The 24,932-nt window shown below is 34.0% G+C and overlaps 1 long non-coding RNA gene across 1 annotated transcript in view; it reads left to right on the forward strand.

Moving 5' to 3' along the window:
* The window catches only part of LOC136163420 (uncharacterized), a 220,005-nt gene that overhangs the window by 111,681 nt on the left and 83,392 nt on the right, over window positions 1-24,932 (forward strand). The window contains exon 2 of the long non-coding RNA XR_010662240.1: window positions 511-595. This is a non-coding gene — a long non-coding RNA (uncharacterized lncRNA). The remainder of the gene's footprint in view (window positions 1-510; window positions 596-24,932) is intronic.

Raw genomic sequence — 24,932 nt, forward strand, 5'->3', positions numbered from 1 at the left:
TTTTTTTTCTCTCAACCTCTGCTAAATAATTTAGTTTTCTTTTACTTTTTCCAAACTAATCACATCTGATTTCCTTTGTTCCAGACTTCAGTCCATCTTACATTTTTATAGGCCCAGATATGCAGATGTAATTTGGTGCAATGAAAAAAGTTGATAATTAAATTGATTGAAAATGTTTACCTGTTATTGTCTTTCTGTATCCCACACTCTCCATTTCCTTATTCTTATATTATTTATTATTTTTTATTACTAATGAGTTTTGTATTATCTTTGTGTTTCATTTGCATACTCTAGAAACAGGGAATTACAATGATGTAGTATTTATACAAACACTTTATGTGTGTTTTGATATTTGTAAATTTTAAATTCTCCTTAAAATACTTTGGTCAAGCCCCTGGTAAATATTGTTTTTATTTGCATTGGAATTTAATTCAATTTGATTAGACATAATTTCTGATACATAATGAATCCTTAAGCAGATGTATTTTCTTTCTATTTTGTTTCTGGTAGAGCGTGCCTTGCAATGACAGAAGATAGCATGGTGAGAAAGCTCGAGAAGTAGGAAAATGAAAATTTAGTATGTCAGCATCATGAGGTAGGTAAATGCTATGAGTTTCTTAATTTCTCACCTTTTTAAGATTTATTTTTTATTGAAGCATAGTTGATTTATAATATTGTGTTAGTTTCTGGTATATAGCAAATTGATTCAGTTATACATATATATGTATATTCTTTTTATATTCTTTTCCATTATGGTTTATTACAGGATGTTGAATATAGTTCCCTGTGCTATACAGTAGGACCTTGTTGTTTCTCCATTCTGTATATAATAGTTGACATCTGTTAATCCCAAACTCACAATCCATCCACCCTTCACCCCCTCCTCTGTCTTGGTAACAATAAGTCTATTCTGTATGTCTGTGAGTGTATTTCTATTTCATAAGCAGGTTCATTTGTGTCATAATTTAGATTCCACACATAAGTGTTATTATATGATATTTGTCTTTCTCTTTCTGAATTATCTTAGTATGATCATCTCTAGGTCCATCCTTATTGCTGCAAATAGCATTATTTCATTCTTTTGTTTAACTGCTGAGTAGTATTCCACCATGTATGTATAGCACATCTTCTTTAGCTATTATTCATTTGTTCATGGACATTTAGGTTGCTTCCATGTCTTGTCTATTGTAAATAGTGTTGCTGTGAACATAATGGTGCATGTATATTTTTGAAATATAGTTTTGTGTGGATGCATGCCCAGGAGTAGATTTGCTGTTCATATGGGTACTCCATTTTTATTTTTTTGAGGAACTTCCAAACTCTTTTCCATAGTAGTTATACCACAACTTCTCACTGTTGACTGTTGGGAGAAAAAACCTAGGAACTCATCTCTTATGAAATAGTGAAGGAAATTAGTACCTTTTTATGATTGCAGTGCTTCTTAATTTTTCAATAGTAATACAATTATGGAAAACAATAATACTTCTCCTGAATACTAAAGTTAAAAGACAAGATTGCTGTCACTGAGGGGACTGGCTCAGGTTCCAGCTCATCTAGTCTTATCTGACTAGTCTTAGGGCAGAAGAATGCAACAGTTTGTGTTTATTTTTAACTTCAAATGATCGCCAAAATTAATTATTCTGAAGTTTTGTTGCTTTTAGTGACCAAATGATTCCAAGAGGAGCAGAACTCCAGTTTATTTTCCCACTCAGTTCCATTTCAAACCTTTTCAGTAAAGAGAGAATGAGAAGATCATTTTAGTATTGCAAATGCTTGTTGAGATAAGAACAACTTGTTCATATGGAATTATCCCACATAAGCATCTCTTTCTTTTAAGAGGAGCTACCATGTACTTTAGTGATTTAGAATCTTGTTTATAGAAGGTTTTAAAGTGTGTCTTTTCTTGCCTTCATTTAATCATTTGTCAAATATAAATATAACAGCTAGGACCTCTGACTTTGTATAAGAATGTACTAAATCTAGAAAGTTATGGTTGAAGGTTATACCTGCAAGAATGTAAAAGTGTTCCTTTTATCTGAGGAATAGTACAGATAACATATGCAAAAACTATAGTAAAAAGCACACACATTTTTTTCTTTATGGTCTCCCTAAACACTTTATTAATACAAAACCAAAGACCCAACATAAAGATCAAATTGAAGTTTAGAAAAAAGAAATATTACATTTGCATAGTTGAGAGAAGTCTGATTTAGAATTCAGGGACTATGGAATTTAGCCTGACTTTGACTCTGCACTCTATCCTCTGTCAGGAGGCAGTTTAGACCAAGAGTGCTCAGCTGAAATGATTGTGGGAATCACTGGTCAGGCTTGTTAGAAATACAAATTCCCAGGTGGAACCTACCCTTAGAGATTCTGACTCGGCCAGTCTGGTGGGAGGGCGCGGTGGGTGAGAGGGATTTATTCACATACCCGGTGAAGCTAATGTGCTGATTTTTGAAAATTCACTGGTCTAGACCTCAGTTGTCCTTGTCCTTATAATGCAGAGATCTCATTAGGCCTATTGATTATAGACCCCAAAATTAAAGGAGGCAACAATTTCTACTTTTGAAAGGGAAAACAATATCTGATTATAAGTTCCATATATTAAAATAATAATAAAATTTTAATTTATATTAATAATAGAACTATATATCTCACAAATGCCTTGTAAGAAAATACAAGATGAATATTGGTATTAGGGTCCAGAAATGGTGATAAAAGCATTGAATGTCTAAATTTATCTAGCTGGATGGCAGGAAAGGTAGGACTAGCCTTGTCTCACAACTTAAAGGCCTATTTTCTTTCATTTATACTTCACAGCTTTTTATAAGTGAGCCATATTCTCTTATAGCCTGTTATTATTCATGGTATTTAGAAGGAGGATTCTGTTTTGCATGGGTCAACATGACCCTTGAACATAGCTCTGTGGCAGAGACAGGTGATAGCTGAAGAAGAAGAAGGAAAAGGAGAAGGAGCAGAAGAAAGAGGAAGCAGAAGTAAAGCAAAGCAAAATTAATGATAATAATAGCATTTTCTGGAATAAGATACTTGTCATCTTTGAAGGTATCAACAGTGCTAACAAGAGAGTCCCCATCTGCATTCTTAAACAAGACTCCTCAAATCGATTCCTGTGGCTTTGTAAGTGGTGGTGCAAAGTTGTGTCTGACCCTTGCAATCCCAGGATCTGTAGCCTGCCAGGTTCATCTGTCCATGGGATTTTCCAGGTAAGAATACTGGAGTAGGTAGCCATTTCATACTCCCAGGGATCTTCCCGATCCCTGTATATTATATATATATAATACATATATATATAAAATACATGTGTGTATATATGTATATGTGTGTATATATATATAAATGTATATATATATATATATACACATACTAATTGAGATGAGATACCAGATATGAACAGTGTTAGCTAAGATTGCAGTTCTGTACCTTCTGCCTAAACCTTAATTACTGTCCCACACCAACAAGTGTTTGCTCTGACCTCACCTTTAATATCTCAGCTGCTGGGAAATAAATCCCCAAACATTCCTTAAGTTCTTGTTTCATGCTTGTGAGTTAATAATGAGATGCTAAGCCACAAGGTGGGGGCATTGTTAGTGACAACTAAAATTAAAAACCAAGTGAGAACTGATTGTTTCCATAGGTGTCAATGGGGACCCCTCCGAAGGGAAGCCAGGATGTAACTCCAGTTGCTATGTTGTGTTAACAGGGATTACATCAGTTTGTATATCACCCATAAACACCAGCCATTTGGTGCATAATGATATTTTAGGCTATCCAATAGGTTGGGTCCCATGAGGCTTTGTTTTCTTTCTTTGTTTCAGGCATATTTTTATAGACACTTTTCACACAACAGCTTTGCTACTCTTAAATATGAAAACAATTTGCAAATGATATTATTTGACTTCCATTCTTTTAGTTGCTATACCTTTAGCCCATTCATTTTAATCTTGATTTTGGAAAATTAATTTTGAAATGTATTTCTGAATTGTGTACAAGGTAAAAGGAATGATAATAGTTATTTTGTAATAGGACTCCCTGACTTATAGTTTATAGACCAGTAAAATTAAATAAAAATAAGTACTTACATTGAATTGGCAATTTTCTACTTAATGAAAAGAGCAATGAAAACATAACACCTCTTATTATAAATCTCTCATTTATCAACAAACATTTTTTAGAATAAGTAGAAAAAGTATGAAGTCAAACATTTTGAATTAGCTTTATGAAAAATACAAGACAATATCTTTATTGTTTTTTGTTTAAGATGCACTCCTGAAAACTTGGTTGAATACCTATTAATGCCAAGAACCCCTGTTTTATTTTTTTACCTTTACATTTTATACTGAGGTATAACCAATTACGGAGAAGGCAATGGCAAATCACCCCAACACTCTTGCCTGGAAAATCCCATGGACGGAGGAACCTGGTAGGCTGCAGTCCATGGGGTCGCGATGAGTCAGACATGACTGAGCGACTTCACTTTGACTTTTCACTTTCATACATTGGAGAAGGAAATGGCAACCCACTCCAGTGTTCTTGCCTGGAGAATCCCAGGGACGGGGGAGCCTGGTGGGCTGCCGTCTCTGGGGTTGCACAGGGTCAGTCAATACCGAAGTGACTTAGTAGCAGCATAGCCAATTAACAATATTGTGATAGTTTCAGAGAAATGGTGAAGGGACTCAGTCATACATATACATATACATATACATGTATCCATTTTCCCTCAAACTCTCCTCCCACACAGGCTGCCACATAACATTGAGCAGAGTTCTTGCTTGTTGGAGAACCACCTGTTTTAGAGAGTGTGTCATTTATCTTGTCAACAGTTGAGGAGGAAGTCATGTGATAAGCATACTTAAATGATGATTTTATATAAAAAACAGCGCTTGGGAAAAAATGATGTGCTTAGAGACTAAGGCTCTTAGAAATCTCAACGCTTCCCTCAGTATTGACTAACTAGTGTGCATGGCTCTGGCCAATAGCTCTATCTTTTCTCATCAAATCTTGAAAGGCTTATTAAGTATTCTATTACCATGAACATTTTGAGAATTTTATGCTCAATGAATTATCATAATACTAGTAGGAAAATGAGATTTGTCTTTAAAAACTTTACTTTGCTATGAATATTTGCTTGCATTCTGTCATATGATATGAGTGTTTTTCATGTCAGAAGAAAAAGTGGCATGTATTCAGACTGTATATAGATTTTGGCCCATGAAATTGCATTATCTGGTAGAACCCTGTGTGTTCAGTAAAGCACAGGCTGGTGGGCCCCTGTTTGGTCAGGACCAGAACAGCTAGACATCATGGCCTATTGCCTGTAGGCTGTATATCTTGGCCTTAAACACCCAGCCAGGCTGGGTCTGATAGTGAAAGCTTGCAGATGGTCAGCAGTAGAGTAAGGTCTGGGATCTGCTTCTTTGCTGTGGTTCTCTAGGCTCAGCAGCAAAGGTAGGACACATCCACTTTAGGGGCCGGGTGCAGAGCTTACTGTGTCCATTGTGAATAAAGACCTTTTGGAATTTATTTCAGGTTTCCAAGGAGGAAGCTATGTAGCCCCAGTTGGAGTGGGAACTCTGCTGGTTGACTGGCAGTGAACTGGAGTCAGAGTTGAGGGGTTGGCATTACATTGTTGTTTTACGTGTATTGAATTCATGTATCTTATTGTGGACTAGTTGTGCTCTAAAAGGCTAGCATGTTGTTCATGCTAGCTGTATGACAGCTGCACTAATCATATATATGCTTATAAACTGATGGGAAAAAATCTGTTGGATTCAAAATTATTAAAAGAAATTTCAACATTTATGAATAACCTTTATCAATAAAGGTTACCAATATCAATAATCTTTCAGATTCACTAACCCTAATTTTTTAGCTGTTTTAATTTCTAAATGGTTTTAAATATTGATTTTAAAGTTGTAACATCTGTCTGTGATACACACACACACACATATATATTTTTTTTACTAGTGATAACTATTAATGGTTTGAAGATGCTATTCATTGAAGTGTCTAAGGCTGGGATGTGCTTATATCATTTTAGGTATGGGTGTGATATAAAGTTTTAGACATGCACCCTGGTACTCCTGGGCAAAGGTGGAAGTTCTGGCTACTTTCTTGTTCTCTACTGATGCTACTCTGACACCATGTGATTTCAAACCCCCGTGAGTGTGAATGGAGGCTGAGCTGGGGAACTGGAACTGCTTTCTCAAACTGGTAGTGATGCAATATGCCCCATATTCCCTTGCCAGAGTGGGTACTAGAGGAAGTTGGCAGAAATAAAAGATTTAAATAATATCCAGAGTGTCATAACTTGATAACCCAGAGTCCAAGTTCAATAAAAAACTAGTCCTATCAAGGTCTGGGCAAATCTTTGAAAAAAATACAACCAATAAATGTCAGTTCCAAGAAGACAGAGCTGTTAGAATTATTTGATAAAGATTCTAAAGCAGTCATCATAAAATGCTTAAATGACTAGTTGATCTTTGACCAATAATACGCAGGTCAAATGAATTTGAAAATTCTAGTAAAGAGAAAGAAAATGTCAGCATATAAATAGAACACAAAAGAAAAACCAAATGGAAATTTAGAATTGAAAAATGTAAAAAGTGAATGGGTTCAACAGGAGGAAAGAGGGAATAGAGGAAAGAATGTAGACAATAAAATTTTCCCAATTTGAAAAATGAAGAGAAAATAGACTGGGAGGAAAAATCAGCGAGACTTAATCCCTTTAGGGCTGTATCTAAAGATCTAACAGTCATCTATGGAGTGTTAGAAGGATAAGGAGAATAGGGCAGGGCAGAAAAGTAAATCGTATGCTGGGCCAAAAAACAATCTTGATAATGTTAAAAGAATTGAAATTATACAAAATTTGTTCTTTGACCAAATGAAATCAAGCTAGAAGTCGAAAACAGAAAATAATAGGAAATTCTCAAGAGGGTGGTGGTATAAGTATAATTATGGCTGATTTGCGTTGTGTACAGCAGAAACCAACACAACATTGTAAAGCAATTTTTCTCCAATTAAAAAAAGAAAAACAGGAAGTTCTCAAATAACTAGAAGCTAAACAGTTGACCTCTAAATAATTTATGGATCAAAAAGAAAGTCTCAAAAATTAAAAATATATCACACTGTATAAAAATGAAAATATAATATGCCAAGCATTTACAGGACACAGCTAAACCAGTAATGGGAGAGATATTTCTAGCACTAAATACTTATGAGAAAAGAAGTCAAGTCTCAAGTCAATAATTTCATGTCCTACTTAAGAATTCAGAAAGAAAAGATCAAACATAATAATAGCAACCAGATAGAAGGAAATAATAAAATAAGAACAGAAATAAATAGGAGTAAAACAATGAAGTAAAAACTTTTTTTTTTTGCAAAGATCAATAAAATTTACCAACTGACAAAGAAAAAAGACAAAATTTACCAGTATCATTAATGAACAAGGGATTTCACTACAGACCCTACAGACATCAAAAGAAAAAATAATACAGTGTTTATAACAAATCTACTCAGATAAATTTGGCAGCTTAGATGAAACAGACCAATTTCTTGAAAGCACAAACTACCACAAATGACCAAATGTGAAATAGATAATTTGGGTAGTCCTACAACTATTAAGAAAATTGAGCTCATAATTTTAAAACTCATAAAGGAGAAATTCCTGGCTTAAATCATTTCATTGGGGGAATTCCACTGAATTTTATAAAAGAGTTAATACAAATTACATACAATTTCTTTCAGAAAAGAAAAGACATGGAATATATGCTGCCTTATCTTATTAAGCTAGTATTGCACTAATATTAATACCAAATGTAGATAAAGACAAGAAAAAGAAAACTATGGTCTGATATCCTCATGGGCCACAAAAATTTTTAATATTGTGTTAGCAAGTAGAATTAGGTAATACATAAAAATAATCATATGCCATGACTAAGTTAGGTTTATTACAGTGATGTGAGATTGCTTCAATATTAAAAAAACTATGAATATAATCCACTGTATTAGTAGGTCAAAGTAGAAAAAGCATATGGTCATATCATTGATACAGAAAAGACATTTGACAGAATTCAATACCCATTCATGAAAAACTCTAAGAAAAATAGGAATTGAGGAAATTTTTCCAATTTGATAAAAGGCTCCTATAAAAAAGTCTTACAGTCAATATTTAAGGATGAAGAATTAAAATGCTTTTCCCCTGCAGTTAGGAGCAAAGCAAGCATATCTGCTTTCACTGTTTTTCAACACAGTGCTGGAAGTCCTAGCCAGGGCAACAGGGTTAGCAAAGGAAATAAAATAAATGGCACACAGTTTGAAAAGGAAGAAATAAAACTCTATTTGCAGATAACATAATTGTCTACATAGAAAATTCCTAAGATTCTTAACAATTCCTAGAAAATAAGAGAATTCAGCAAGTTTGCAGGATACAATATAAACATCCAAAAAGGAATTGTCTTTCTACATGCTGACAATGAACACAGTGGACACCAAAAGTAAAAATATAATGACACATTTGCTCACAAAAAGAGAAACACTTAGGTGTAAACCTAAAACTGTATGGATAGGACTTATATGCTGAAAAATATAACATACTGCTGTAAGAAACCAAAGATCTAAATAAATAGATAAACTGTGTTCATGGATTGGAAGACTCAACATAGTAGAGATTTCAAGTGTATTCAAATTGATAAATAGGTTTACTGCCATTGTTATTAAAATGTCAAATTATTTTGTATATACAGAGAAGAGTATCGTGAAATTTGCAACAAAAGTCAAAGGAGTTAAAATAGTTAACACAATTCTTTATAAAAAGAGTGAAAAGGGAGGAATCAGTCTACCCAATTTTAAGAATTATATATAGCTAAATTATATAATATAATATATATATAGCTAAAGCATTTAAGACTACGTGGCATTGGTGATCATACATATAGATCAATGGAATACAATAAGGAAGCCATAATTAGATCCACACAAGTATGCTTAACTGAATTTTTAAAAAATATAAAAGCAATTTAATGGAGGAAAGATAGCCTTTTCAACAAAATATGCTGGAGCAATTGAACAATCATAGGCAAAAATATAACCGTGACCAAGACCTATTATCTAAAATAAAAATTATTTGAAAATGAATTATTGACTTAAATGTAAACATAAAATTATAAAACTTTTGAAAAAATTATAGGTGTGAATATTTAGGATCTAACAGCATGATCCTTAGAAGAAAAGTTGAATTAATTGTGTTTCACCAAAATTAAAAACTTTTGCTCTGGAAAAGACACTTTTAAGACAGTGAGAAAACAAGCTAGAGACTTGGAGAAAATATTTACAAATCACATGTCTTACCAAACTATACTATCTAGAACATGTAAAGAGCTCTGAAAGTTTAACAATAAAGTCTCAAACAATACAATTAGAAAATAGGCAAAAGACTTGATCATACATTTCACTGAAGAGGATATATAGGGGGCAAATAAGTTCATTCAGTAAGTTCAACATAATTGGTCATTAAGGAAATGAAAATTTAAAAGGTAAGATATCACCACATGTCTACCAGAATGAAATTTAAAAAAATAGTCATAAAACTAAATGCTCATAAAGATGAGGAGAAATTGAATCACTCATACGTTGCTGGCAAGAATGAAAAATTGTTCAGGCACTTTATAAAAAAGTTTCTCAGTATAAGGAATTTAAACATGCAAACACCATACAATGCAGTAATTGCGCTTGGGAGCATTTATCCCTGAGAATTAAAAGCTCATATTCACACAGTAAGCTCTATACAAATATCCAAAGCATTTTTATTCATAATAACCAAATACTGGAAACAACCAAGATGGTCTTCAGTGGATGAATGACTAAACAGTCTTAGGTATGTGGAATACTACTCAGAAATTACAAAGGAATGACCTGTTGACACACAGAACAACTCGGGTGAATCTCCAGAGAGTTACACAGTGAAAAACGCCAATCTCCAGAAGTTACATACTGAATGATCTCATATGCATAACCTTCTTGAAATGACAAAATTATACAAACAGAAAATAGACTAGTGGTTGCCACAGTTTAGGAATGAGGGAGGCACGGAGACTATAGAGAGAAATGTGAGTTGTTTGGGCAGTGACAGAAATGTGCTGGCTGTATCAGTGTCAATATCCTGATCGTGATATGGTACTATGGTCTTGCAAGATGATACCACTGGGGAAAACGGAGTAAAGGGAACATGGAATCTGTGTATTATTACTTACAACTCCGTGTGCATCTACAATTTTCTTCAACAACAGCAACAAAAAGTTTAATTAAAGTATAGAAACAAGCTCAACTTTCTCATAGATATTTTATAAAATATAATCCCAAAGTTTAAAAATTCATTTTAATAATCCCTTAATATTTGAGATTTGTTCTTATCACAGGTATTTAACATAAGGAAAAGAATGATTAACTATTTTCTATAAGCCCAAACTGAATATCCACCAGGCTTATGCCAATTTACCAGGATATATGTTTCAAAGAAATGAAGATTTTCAGGATAGAGGGAATTGCACAAAAAAACAAAAAAATACATTTTTTTAAATCACTGTTTTCCAACTTCCAATAAGTATAGTGCATTTTCCTGCTGACTTGTCATATGATACCAGAAAGCTATATTCTTGTTCAATCTCATGAAATTAGAAAAAAAAAACAACAACATGCAAATTAAGTGTGAAACATAAATTATTCTGAAAACAAACAAGAAAAGCAATATTAAAATAACAGGGTCATCAAGGAAAATTCAAATCCAGGACACAACTGTGTAAAACCTTAGAAAGTAAAAAGCAGCAACTTTCATGTAAGGAGGGAAAGGATTGCATTAAAAGAGAATGCTTGAATAAAAAGAGACTAAATATATTTTTATTTAGAGGAGACCATTTCAAGCTATTTTATTAACTGTTTAAACATATCTTTAAGGAGCAACTTTCATTTACATTATAGATGACACAATGAAATTTTTCTTTATTTTGCATGTCTTTATAACTACAGGATGTATAAAATGAATATGCTGTTACCTAATGTAGTCAAAGTAGAGATTACTCATTCATTCATTCACTAATTCAACAACATTTTACTGTTTCCCTGCTATGTGAGAGACATTAGTTCAAAATTAAGGAGGTATAATTCTCAATTTTCATGTACTTGAAATCCTGCCTGGGATACTAGATATCAAATAGAAACAATTATCACAGGAAAATGTTATCAAGAGAGATATACCTAAAGCTCAAGCAAAGCACAAAGAGGCCCCTAGTCATAGAACGCACATGGAAATTAAGTTTTGGAGACTAGAAGAGTTAATCTACTGCGGCAAAAAAGATGATGATGGCTACAGTGGTGGTGGATGGTGAGAAGTTACTGGCCCTGCAAGCAGAAGAAACCATATGAAACATCTGTGGTTGTTCAGTCGCACAGTCATGCCCCACTCTTTTGTGACCTAATGGACTATAGCCTGCCAGGCTCCTTTGTCCCTGAAATTTCCAGGGAAGAATACTTGAATGGGTTGTCATTTCCTTCTCTAGAGGATCTTCCCAACCCCGGGATTGAACCCAAAATGTCTCTTTCATTGGCAGGCGGGTTCTTTACCACTGGGCCACCAGGGAAGCCATATATAAGACACAGTTGTCTGCAAAAGCTTGAAATGTTCTAAAATTTAAATGATTTAGGTTGGGCAAGAGGATATATTTTGGTGGCCAGAAGGAGGTGCTGGAGGTGAAATGGGCATAAAGCACAAAGAGTCTGTGTGATAAACTGTACTATAATGTAATATAAACAAACTAAGGTTTATATTATAAAGCATAAAAATGAATTGAAGGATATAAAATGGAGAGGACTGATATGAACTCATAGGCAATTCAGAATGATATCCCCATTCTCAAGGAGAATGGCAGTGGGTGTTAGAATATCACAGAGTTGGTAAGAAAAGCAGTGAAGTGTCTATTTTAGTAATGTTCTCCTGTATCTAATATTTGTGGTTAATAAGAAATTATTAATTATGAAATTGTGCTAGTCATTCTCATATCTGTTTTGTGCCTTTCTCCTCCTCTGCTCTATGAAAATGTAACTGATCTCTGCAAAATATTACCTTTCCCAGCCTCCTCTGTCCACTGGGCTTCCAGTGAAGCTTGCCCAACTAAAGTTACTGGTGGGAGACTGGAGGCAAGAAGTAAAGAGAAGTCAGTCTACAAACATTTCACTTTACTATAATTTAGGACCCAGTGTACTTTTCTTTTTTGTTGTTTTAAACAATGCCCCAAGAATAGTTGAGTACTGTGATAAGATACCCCCAAGTACAGTTCAGTTCAGTCGTGTCTGACTCTTTGTGACCCCATGAACCACAGCACATCAGCCTCCCTGTCCATCACCACTGCTGGAGTCTACCCAAACCCATGTCCCTTGAATTGGTGATGCCATCCAACCATCTCATCCTCTGTCATCCCCTCCTCCTCCTGCCCTCAATCTTTCTCAGCATCGGGGTCTTTTCAAATGAGTCAGCTCTTCACATCAGGTGGCCAAAGTATTGGAGTTTCAGCTTCAACATCAGTCCTTCCAATGAACACCCAGGACTGATCTGCCTTAGGATGGATTGGTTGGATTTCCTTGCAGTACAAGGGACTCTCAAGAGTCTTTTCCAATACCACAATTCAAAAGTATCAATTCTTCGGCTCTCAGCTTTCTTTATACTCCAACTCTCACATCCATAAATGACCACTGGAAAAGCCATAGCCTTGACTAGACAGACCTTTGTGGACAAAGTAATGTCTCTGTTTTTTAATATGCTGTTTGGTTGTTCATAACTTTCCTTCCAAGGAGTAAGCATCTTTTAATTTCATGGCTACAGTCACCATCTGCAGTGATTTTAGAGCCCTCCAAAATAAAGTCAGCCACTGTTTCCACTTTTCCCCATCTATTTGCCATGAAGTGATGGGACTGGATGCCATGATCTTAGTTTTCTGAATGTTGAGCTTTAACCCAACTTTTTCACTCTCCTCTTTCACTTTCATCAAGAGGCTCTTTAGTTGTTCTTTACTTTCTGCCATAAGAGTGGTATCATCTACATATCTGAGGTTATTGATATTTCTCTGGCAAACTTGATCCCAGCTTGTGCTTCCTCTAGCCTGCGTTTCTCATGATGTACTCTGCCTATAAGTTAAATAAGCATGGTGACAATATATAGCCTTGATATACTCCTTTTCCTATTTGGAACCAGTCTGTTGTTCCATGTCCAATTCTAACTGTTGCTTCCTGATCTGCATACAGATTTCTCAAGAGGCAGGTCAGGTGGTCTGGCATTCTCATCTCCTTCAGAATTTAGCCAGTGATGCCTCTGTCGTCAGATGATGAGATGGTTGGATGGCATCACCAGCTCAGTGGACATGAGTTTGGGTAAACTCCAGGAGTTGGTAATGGACAGGTAGACCTGGCATGCTGTAGTTCATAGGGTTGCAAAGAATCAGACACAACTGAGTGACTGAACTGAACTGAAACTTCCTGATGCAAGTGAGCATAATCTAAAGCAAATATTCAATAGATGGATGAGTTTTTTTCATATTAAAATTTAAGGAGGACTTTTTGGTCTTAAACCCCCACACTCTTACCTCCAGAAAACCCTTGCTCATTGGAATTCTGTGTTTTCCAGTTTATATATATTGGTAATACTCTTTCTAAGTATTTTTTTGCTCTGGATCCAGAAATTTGTGACTAGGCTCTGATCCCAAAGCTTTTATGCTGCTCCCAGTCCACATCATTAGTTCTAGAACCCTTGTTAATTATTAGGTTTCCTGGCTGCCTACATCTTTCCTATCAGATACACACTGATACAGGAAATAAAGAAAAAGGGCCCATAATAGGCATACAGAGAGAAATACCAGGGAACTAGGAATCATAATGGTCAATGATGCAATGGAGACAAAACTTTGAGATGCTGTCGACTCTAGCCCTGAGAATAAACTGAATCATGGTTTGAGCTAATTAAAACAAAGCCTATAAAACCCATTTCTTTTTGATCAGCTGATAGTCTCACTCCATACCTGAGCCCTAAGAAAATTTTGTTTCTCAGGAGACAGGTCAGGTGGTCTGGTAATCCCATTTCTTTCAGAATATTCCACAGTTTATTGTGATCCACACAGTCAAAGGCTTTGGCATAGTCAATAAAGTAGAAATAGATGTCTTTCAGGAACTCTCTTGCTTTTTTGATGATCCAATGGATGTTGACAATTTGATCTCTGGTTCCTCTGCCTTTTCTAAATCCAGCTTGCACATCTGGAAGCTCATGGTTCACATACTGTTGAAGCCTCCTTAGAGAATTTTGAGCATTATTTTACTAGCGTGTGAGATGTGTGCAATTGTGTGGTAGTTTGAGCATTCTTTGGCATTGCCTTTCTTTGGGATTGGAATGCAAACTGACCTTTTCCAGTCCTGTGGCCACTGCTAAGTTTTCCAAATTTGCTGACATATTGAATGCAGCACTTTCACAGCATCATCTTTTAGGATTGAAAATAGCTCAACTGGAATTCCATTGCCTCCGCTAACTATGTTCATAGTGATGCTTCCTAAAACCCACATGACTTCGCATTTCAGGATGTCTGGTTCTCGGTGAGTGATCATACCATCATGATTATCTGGGTTGTGAAGATCTTTTTTGTACAGTTCTTCTGTGTATTCTTGCTACCTGCTTCTGTTAGGTCCATACCATTTCTGTCCTTTATTGTGCCCACCTTTGCATGAAATGTTCCCTTGGTATCTCTAATTTTCTTGAAGAGATCTCTAGTCTTTCCCATTCTGTTGTTTTCCTCTATTTCCTTGCACTGATCACTTAGGAAGGCTTTCTTATCTCTCTTTGCTGTTCTTTTGGACTCTGAATTCAAATGGGAATATCTTTCCTTTTCTCCTTTGCTTTTTGCTTCTCTTCTTTTCACAGAAAGGTAAATCATGTATAGTAGAGGAAAAGGACCTGGAGAGAGTACCCACATTTCTGCTATGCCAAAAAGGAGAAAATCAATGATAGTCACACAAGCAATAGGGAAAAACCACCTATAACAACATGCTCCACTTCTTTTTAATGTTGGGAGGCTCATAGTGCTTGGCACACTCAATAAATAATAATGTACAATAAATTGGTTTAATGAATGAATGCAACATGAATTACAAAGTATATTTTTAGTATCCCTTGAATAGAGCATAATTTTTAAGACTTGTTGCTGGAAATAAAGCATTCTTTTAGTTATCCTTAAATCCAAGTCATTTCAAGCAGGTACACTGAGATCAAAATTATTTATATTTTTTTCTATTTTTTCTTGGTTTGATAAAAGAAATAAAATTTTATAGGTACCTCAAGTGAGTCCAATAAAATTTTTCCCCTTGAAATGGTGAAGACCGAAAGTGTAAACCTCCTGCAAGATGCAATCATATATTGATATCTTCATTCCATTCTCAAGGTATGAAATTAAGCCTTCTTTTATTTTAGGGATGAAAATATTAGATCTAAGGTTAGGAAGGATAAACTTGAATTTTCTTAGTAATAAAAATTCAAAGTACCATTGGCAAAACCTCTATATCCTTCCAAAAAAGTGAAGCACCATAGATAGAATATTCCAGTGGGCAGATGTTAACTTAAAGTGTGCATTGTTTGGAAAAGGAGTTAATTAACAACTTATTAATTGGATAGAAAATCTGAAACTGTTGTACTTCTAGCAAATACATAATTTTCTTCAAGTATTATTAAAGCGTTTTTGTTGTACCTATTAAAGATTCTTGTCTCTAAGTTAATTTCATTATGCTAATAAGCTATCATCGTTACAGAACCTAAGCTTTGATCCATGTTAATTGTCGTGATCTTCAAAGACAAAGTCACCACTTACTTTAAATGAATTTTACATCTTTTTAAAGAATCACACGGAAATTAGGGGAAGTAATTAATTTTTTATTATGTGTCTCAATATTTTTAAGGGAGGAAGTCAATGGTATTGGCTAGAATTCATTTTAACATTTAACTAGGGAAAACAGCATGAGGCAAAAAAAAACGTTCAGATGCAAAAGATTAAAGAAAATTTGAAACTGGGACCTAATTTGTCTTGATAAACTTTGGTGTTTAATATGCTTCTTTTGTTCTCAGTGTGAAACTGCAGGGTTTTGATTTGTAAAAACTTTTTGAAGAATTAATTCTTTCTAATTTTTATTCATTCCTTTGCCTTTCTTTTACAGTAAGACAGACAAGTTGACCTTCAAACCATAGCACTTTTAAATATCTATGAACTTACAAGGTTAAATCTATTAGTGATCTGATATTAGCTATTGTACACTAACAGAGTATGTTTCTTCTGAAGCAGATTAGACCTAGCTGTTCCTATATAATAACTAGTTATTTGAACCTTAAGGGGTATAAGCAAATAATGTTATTAAATTATTTGCCTTTCTCTTTGTAACAAGAAAAAGTCAAGTGTAGAAATATTAATGCCTTCATTTTAGAAAATATTTTTTGTATGAAGATAAAATACCCTTTAAGAACATATCTGAAGTGGAAAATTACTGGTTTTGCCTTTGTTGTAACCAGAGTGATGGGCAGGTTAGAGACATTCTTTAAGTCCCTGTCAAACTAGATACAAAAAGGATTAAACAAAACAGGAAGGTGAAGCATAATAGAACACATTTTTTTTCTTAAACATTCAGAGAGAAGGAATGAACTGCCATAATTTAGTTTTATAATCATTTATACTATATCAAGCCACCTGACATTCTTTTTGGAAAGATATGGGATATGAAAGAAATATACATACATGTAAAAAATGCAGAATTCATTAGCTGATGTAAATAGGTACTTCACTGTAAATGGAAATATGTCAAATAATTTTTTAGAGAAAATCTAGTGGCTCTAATATAATGGTTAACAAAGAGAGCCATCTCAATGTAACAAACAAGCTAATGGTGAAATTCTGCCTTGCTGTGAAGAATTTCTGACATCCATTGCAGATGGATGAAATCATCATAATGATTTCTTGATATGGAAACCAGTAGTCCGTAATTCTTTCTGTTCAAGAAAACCACCTAGGGATGGCAAGAATGAAAATTCCATCATGATGCCCAAGAGTTCATGTTCTTAACAAGTATTGTCGGGTGATTCATATACATTTGATTCATAGACCACAAACATTCAACCGTTGATAAGATTTATAACTAACTCTGTTTTATCTGAATTTAACTTTATCAGACTTTAAAATACATTTCAGTTAGTAAAATTATTTACTAGCCAAGGTGCTAATTATCTGTCTAGAAAATAGGCATGTAAGTATTACTCATCAACACTGAGAACCTATATACCTTTTATGGTATAATTGTCATTTTATAATGTTTTCTTTGCATGTTATAATAATGGCAGTTATGGATATTTGTAATATGGAGAAATTGGATTTTCATCTTTTATGTTGTAACCCAGTATATGATCCAGTTTGTTTATTCATTTTATTTACTAAACATTGCTGGTTTTTTAAGCAAATCATAACTACAGAAATAGAATAGGCATTGTCTATCCTTGAGATTATTCTAAAAACTGTGTCAAAGTTTCTGAAGATATTTATATGAGTTTTTGTGATACCTTAAGTTCTATACTAGCAAATGAACATGATTTCCATGTGCCTTACAATTTTAATAGACAAAACCACACATTTGCATTTGTACAAAGGTATAATTTCTCGCAGACTTGTTGGGATGTTGTGGTGGTTCTACACTATATTTTGAGATTGAATTTTCACATAATTTAGGGTGGAAAGACTTACAAAGAAAACTTATTTACACTTAAAAGTATGTAACTCCTAAAGCCCTACTAAAGACCTCTATTATTCTTTAACATCTCCCTCAAACAGTTTAAATCACACTTAAGATGCATTCTAGAAGTAAAAAGTAGTGTATGAAATCATCCACACGTTAAAGACGTTGACTTTGTCATACAAAAGGATTTGCAAGGGACAGAGTAAGTGTGGCTTTCTTGATGGTGCCTCAGCAGTAAAGAATCTGCCTGCAGTGTAGAAGATGCAGGAGACACAGGTTTGATCTCTGGGTCAGGAAGATCCTCTAGAGGAGGGTATGGTAACTCACTCCAGTATTCTTGTCTGAAAAATCTCATGGACAGAGAAGCCTGGTGGCCTACAGTCCTTTGGGTTGCAAAGAGTTGGGCACGACTGAGCCTGGCGTGACAGATGTGACAAAGACCTCAAAGCCCATCCTTTGTAGGACCGTGTTAAAGTAGGATTGAGGAGTGAAAAGGTCAATGACTCATATCTAGGTCTATCAGTCTCTTTCCAACTTGTTAGAGGGAACTGATGGAGGGAGAAGTAAAATTTTAGGGAGATTTTCCACCTTTGTAACTAAGGAAAGAGTGAGGTGTGCACTTTTTTACTCCCACATATCTTATTAATAGCATGGACATTCATAGCTTCACATAGGTCTTGCTGTTCCAACCAAAGCTGCCGATGGTAACCCAAGAGGTCACTGTTGCATATAATGGCTAAGAGCAAAATCCACTATGAACAAGTGGCATATCAGAGGAGAAATATAAGAAACGTCAAACCCTCTGGATATAGTGCTGCTAAGTTAAATATTTTAGATCAGGTTTCCAATTGATAAAAATTATGAAGCAGTATATTTGAAGTTAGGAGGCAAAAAGCTTAGGAAACTGAAACTGCTGAATCATTTAGTCAAAGATGGAATTTGTTGAATAAAAAACTTTGTTGTAAGATTTTTTTAAAAACTGTCAGAACTGCACTTCAATGGCTTCAAAGGTATTTGTGATCAAAGGTGTAACAAATTCTATGATTAAGGACCATAACCCAGACTTTGTCAAAAGCTGTAAGCATTGAAGAGCAAACCTCTAAATGACATCTGATTTATTTCTAAATATCCCATGGCTTTCCATACAAAGGAATATAATATGTGCTGAAAGAAACAGTCATTTTTCCAGCTTTTACTTGAATTAGGAGATCCTTAACATTGTTTATTATATTTTATAATACAGATTGCAAACTGGTATTAATCATATGTTTGGCTTACATAATATATAAAATATTTTAAGGTTAGTTTCTAACATTTAAAAATTGTGTGATTGAATATAATATCTGGATATCTAGATTTAATTGAAAAACATTCACCACCTGAAAATATTGAGCATTTCCTCTTACATAGCAAAAGTAGGAGATGAAAGAGTCTCAAGACCTAAAGACATTTGAGTTTTCCACAAACTGATAAAAAGGCCTATTAGAAATAAATATTAATCTTGTATTCACTGTTGGGGATCCCTCTATCTGAAATCACTGGAATACTTTAAAATTCAAAAAGATACAAAGGGCAATATTGTAAGAAATGAAAAGAAAGTAAAAGAATGAGAAGAGAATAAACTATTAATTAAGAGACACAGTCAGATAGGTTCATGCTCCAGTTACATTTTTTTGAGCACTTCAGAAAACCGTGGGTGAGTCTTTGAGTATTTGGCAAAACTTAGTTTAAGGAAAATGAAACCTTAAATTTTGGAGCAAATAATCTTAGTTCCTGCATATAATATGTAACATTCTAACTGAAAATTGTTAAAATACTTCTGACTGAAGATTGTTGTAAGATGTTTGGGGTTAACTGTGTTAGATGCTTTCCTCTTCTAAAGACCTTTGCTTTTAACTAAATGCTTGCTTATCTTTCTAATTTAACATAGTCCCACATTCTTCTTTGTAGTAATTTTGGGCTATCTGATAACATATAATGGAAAACATGTTTATGTCTTCCACCCGTTCTTGTTGCATATTTCAAATGCTTAGAACAACAATTTTCAGAAGCTTTCATTAAGGTTAATTTAAAAACTACATTAAATACAAACAGATTTTCTCACAAACAAAATGCAATGTGTACTTAACAGACTTCTGTATGTTATATTTGATAAACTACCTCATATAAATGCAAATTTTGACTTTCTGCCAGAACCAGGTGGTATGGAAAATATTTCTATTAAACAAATAATGCTGGAAGAGAAAACTTCAAGCGCTGGTATGTTGCATAGGAATAGAGGATGTTTTCATTCAGGTTTGATGTATATTTTCATATTGACCTTTTTGTATACAAAATGAAAGGAATATATTGAAGAATAATATGTGGTGAGCGCTTGTCTCTGGTGTGAAAGAAATTTCAGAAAAATATACTTTGGGAGGGATTTTACATATTCTGAGAAATAGGCTAAAATAATTTCTTCTGTTTTTTGTGGTTATTCGCGAGCATCATCTCATCTCCTCTGTTATCAGAATAGCTTTCATCTCAATCACTAAGACTGAACAAGGAGAGCTAAATAAAGCAGGATGAGCCCAAATGTTGCCTCACATGGAAAAGCTTTTTTTGAACTCTCAGCCAGACAAAATACAATCAGTACATAAAAGAAAATAGAAGACCTCCCCCAAACTGATAACTGTAAGTCTCACCATGAGAAAAATATTAGGGCAAAAGCATAATTAAGAGACTTCCTACAAATTATCTAATTAGTATTCCCCAAGATTTTTCAAGGTCATCCAAAATAAGGAAAGTGTGTGATATTCACAGACCAAAGGAGACTAGGAAGATGTGAGGACTATATGCAATGTAGTATTTTCTGTAGGACCTTGAAACAGAATGACATGGAAAACCTAGTAAAATCCAAATAAAGTGTGGATTTTAGTTAACAGTAATGTACCAATTTTGGCTCATTAATTCTGATGAGTGTACTGCAGAAATGTAAGATATTAATACTACGAGAAACTGGGTATTAGGCACATGGGAATTCTCTGCACAACCTTTGGAATTTTTTGCTAAATCTAAAACTGTTCCCTTAAAGTTTTGTATATTAAAAAAACGACAAAAACAAGATAAACAGAGGACATATTATGTGGCCCAATGGTCCATTTTGATCCTTACAGGATGCTTCTTGTTCACTCTTAATTGGGAAAGCCCTCAGAATTGCTGTATCAGAGGTAATGATGACTGTACACAAACTGTATATATTTTCTTGATTAGTTACACACACAGTGTCTAGCAGAGAGCTCAGTGTCCATCTGAGAGAAGGTTGTTGCCACATGATGTGCAACAGGAAAATCCATGACCTTGATCCCACTAGTACTGGATTGTCCATGATCTTGACCATCCTGGTACTAAGTGCTAAATCAAAATGGTCATGGGTTGTATTTGTGAAGTGTTGTTATAAAATTGATCTGAAGACCCTAGATAAATGTTTGATTCAGGACAAAGTAGTAATATTTAAGAAAGTTGCAGATCATTTAAACACTATATTGTTGATAATATGCAAAACTGAGAACAACATAATGATACCTTTGGGGTTTTCTATAATATTTTAAGTATCTAAAAATAAAACACTAAAATATTATATATATACACACTCACACACACATATGCACAAAATGATGAAGGAGGAGGGAAAGTAGGGGAGGAGGAAAAAGAAAGCTGCTTTTTTGGAGCTCTCTATTTAAGCACTGAGCTTCAAGTGTTACTCTGTCCTATTTGGTATATATATGTTATATATATACTCTACCTATTTGGTATTACTGTCCCTATTTCATAGACAAGCAATAACATTCAGAAAGAACAAGTAACTTACATTCACAACTTGCAAATAACATAGTAACTTTCCTTTCATCAATCACTCATAACAACATCTATGACCATCCTTGTCAAACTTTTTCATTTATCAAGTCCCCAGGTTTTAATCTTCTTGGTATTTGTTCCTGACCCTCCCTTTAAACTAGGGAAAGGCTACCTACTCCAGTATTCTGGCCTGGAGAATTCCATGGACTGTAGAGTTCATAGGGTCACAAAGAGTGGGACACGACTGAGCAACTTTCACTTCACTTTCTCTTCCTTTAAACTAAGGACTCACTGTCATGGTCTCAGAGATCTTATGTGATAAACCTAAGGTTCTCACTCAAGTCCAGACAACTCTGTCTTAATCAGTTGAACTGGTGTATTAACATGCCCATGATAGAGTGTATTTACCTTTGAAATATTATTAAATTAACACATTTAATTCCTGGAAATGTTAAAGGTATTCCTGACTAAAGGGTCGGTTACCAAAATTTTTTTTTGAAGAATATAGAATTCAGTATTCTTATTGGTGACATATTAACTTCAAAATGTATATGTTACTGTATATATTAACTTCATAATGTAAAATTTTTTAAGAATTATAAAAGTGAGTAGAGAACAGAGGAAAAAAAATGAGGATGACACATTGATACACTTTGATAGGTCTTAATGAATTAAGTTACCAGGAAGGGAACAATAGATTTTGTTGTTATTATTGTCTGTTTGCTTAATATAACACTTTTAGATTTTCATTCCTCTAAAAATACCTAATGTTGTCATACAAAAATGTGTTCCTCCTGCTAGAGAAGATAAACTAGGCTAGTTGAGACTCTGAAGATTTCATTAGACCTCTGGTCTAATCTGTTATTTCTGCTAAACTGAGATTAGCATTACTGATTCATAAAATAACTTCAAAATTGCCTTTAATGACAACATCTGACTGAGCGTACACATCATATGGGACAATCAGTTTGAATAAAATAATTCTCATTAGTATCATAACATGTTTAATTTTATTTTAAAATCAAAATGGAGCCAAGGTTTAAGAGTTCATGAATTTTCAAAAAGAGTTGTTTTCTGTCCTATCAAAATGTAAACAGTTTCCTAAGAAATCCTTGTCCTCAAAGAACTAGTAGATGTACATATAAATAGTCAGCATAGCCATTATTCTAAGAGGACGTTAAATTTCAAAATTAGAGATATTTTATTAAGTATTCATATTAAACATTTTTCTTAATCCTTGAGAGAATTTGAAAGTCAGAAAAGGGTTTGATTATATGGCACATGAATTTAGTGGTGGCTTAATAAAATTATGTGTACTCTAGAATGTTTAATGTAAGGAAAACTGACAAATGGCATCGATTTTATTACAAAATAAATATTTGCCTTGCTAAGTTGGGTAAATTCATTTCTGTAAATTTTATTTAATATCAAAAGAATGAAATTCAAAGAATATGCAAACCAAGAGGCTTCCAAAATTAAATATAAAGTGAAACATTATCAAAAGCTGTATTAAGCTGGTCCTGATTAGTTATTATTTAAAGCAGATAGTCATATTCAGCTTTTAAAAGGTAAAGTTCTCATATATTTTAATGTGAGTGACTTCAAATTTAATACTATTATTATTTCTTTATATTTTTCCAGGGAAAATTTCAGATTTTGAGCCAAGTATAGAATTATATGGTTGGAGGTTACATAATGCAGACCTACAGAGTGTTTTATATTATGTCTATGAGACAGAGCATTAGGTTTCACAGAGAAAGTCACAGAGATGCCACATTGTTGAAATTTCTGATCTGGTTGCAATACTTAGGTTTGAATGAAAAACCCAAGAGCCAAATTCACAGAACAATTACATTTGCTTCTTGCATGCTTGATGCCCCCAAAATGCTGGAATATGCACTTTTAAACTGGCAAAATAAATTCTCTCTTTCCTACTTACTAAACTTTAAACTTACAAATGTTTCTTACCTAACTTTAAGTATACTCCTTAGGGTATCTTCTGGCCTTAAAAAACTGCAGGGAAGCAAGAAAGGTGTTCCCTGCTCAGCCATCTTATTTATCTATCTTCTCATCTCCAGTTCAGTCCAAAACACAGGCACACAAAGAATCCTACTGAGGCATCAATAAGATAGGTAACATCACTTAAAAAGTAGTTTATGTCATTAGTTTTTAACACATTGTGTTTATTTCCAAAAGAGAATTCAACAGTATTACCAACCAGACTCCATTTCTCTTTACTATTAAATATCAAGTTGTATCCATTTAAAGTTTACTCCTAACCATCGTTTTCGGGAAGTGTATATGTACATATTATATACAATATTATACATATTCAATAGACATCAAAATTTCTTCAAATTCTAGAATTTTTCCTTGATATTGTACCTTTTTAATGTCAGAAATCTATTTGTAATTCATACTACAAGTTTTTAATCAGCTATAAGAAAAACATAATTTTTCTTGCTGATCAAAAATAAATGGAAAATACATTAAGAATTGACACAAAGATGGCATTTGTCTGTGTGGATGAACAATTTTAAAGTTTTTCTTTCTGATCGTTCCGAAAGCTACTAATACATTATAAGTACTTCAATAATTTTTCCCTCATCAATTGTTCTTAATAGGTCCTTGTCAGTCTTTCTCTCTTATCAATTCTCCTTGGTCTTCATCCTCTTCTATTGTTTTCTGGTTCTTTCTTTAGACTGGGTTCTCATCTTCGTAGTCTCATATTCAGGTTTTTAGTTGTATATGCTCTAAGAGAGTTCTTTAGACTGTATCCAGTGCTGAACTACACTTTGCCTGGATAAAGGACTATCCCATCATTAAAATACCTGTGAAGCAAGGTTGACCTGTAAGTATACCAGTGGTGAAATTACCAGTACCTAAGGTGGCCACACATCTAGACTTGCTGAGGCAATTCTGTTTATGTGTTTACCAGTACCCACTTGTACTCTTAAAAGTCCTTATTTGATTACTATATCAATAGCTAATTTATTAAGATAAGTTGATTGGGAATAAACTCATGAGTCTTCAGGGACAGTTTTTTAGGTAGAAACACTCTTTAAATTATGTACAATGAATGTCCCTCTACTCCTAATAAGAATAAATGAATAAAACCCAAACTGTAGGGTAAAGGGTGTTCTATTCTGATTCCAGAACAAGACTTTAGAGAAGGCAAGTACACAGAGATTTTTCAGTCTAAAAGCTTCAGTGATCAGGTGCTAATAATTAGCATTTATAAGTTAAAATATGCCAAATTGGTCTAAATGACAGGACTGTGATAA

This window comes from Muntiacus reevesi, chromosome 3, assembly GCF_963930625.1.
Source record: "Muntiacus reevesi chromosome 3, mMunRee1.1, whole genome shotgun sequence".
In the NCBI taxonomy this organism is placed as follows: Eukaryota; Metazoa; Chordata; class Mammalia; order Artiodactyla; family Cervidae; genus Muntiacus; species Muntiacus reevesi.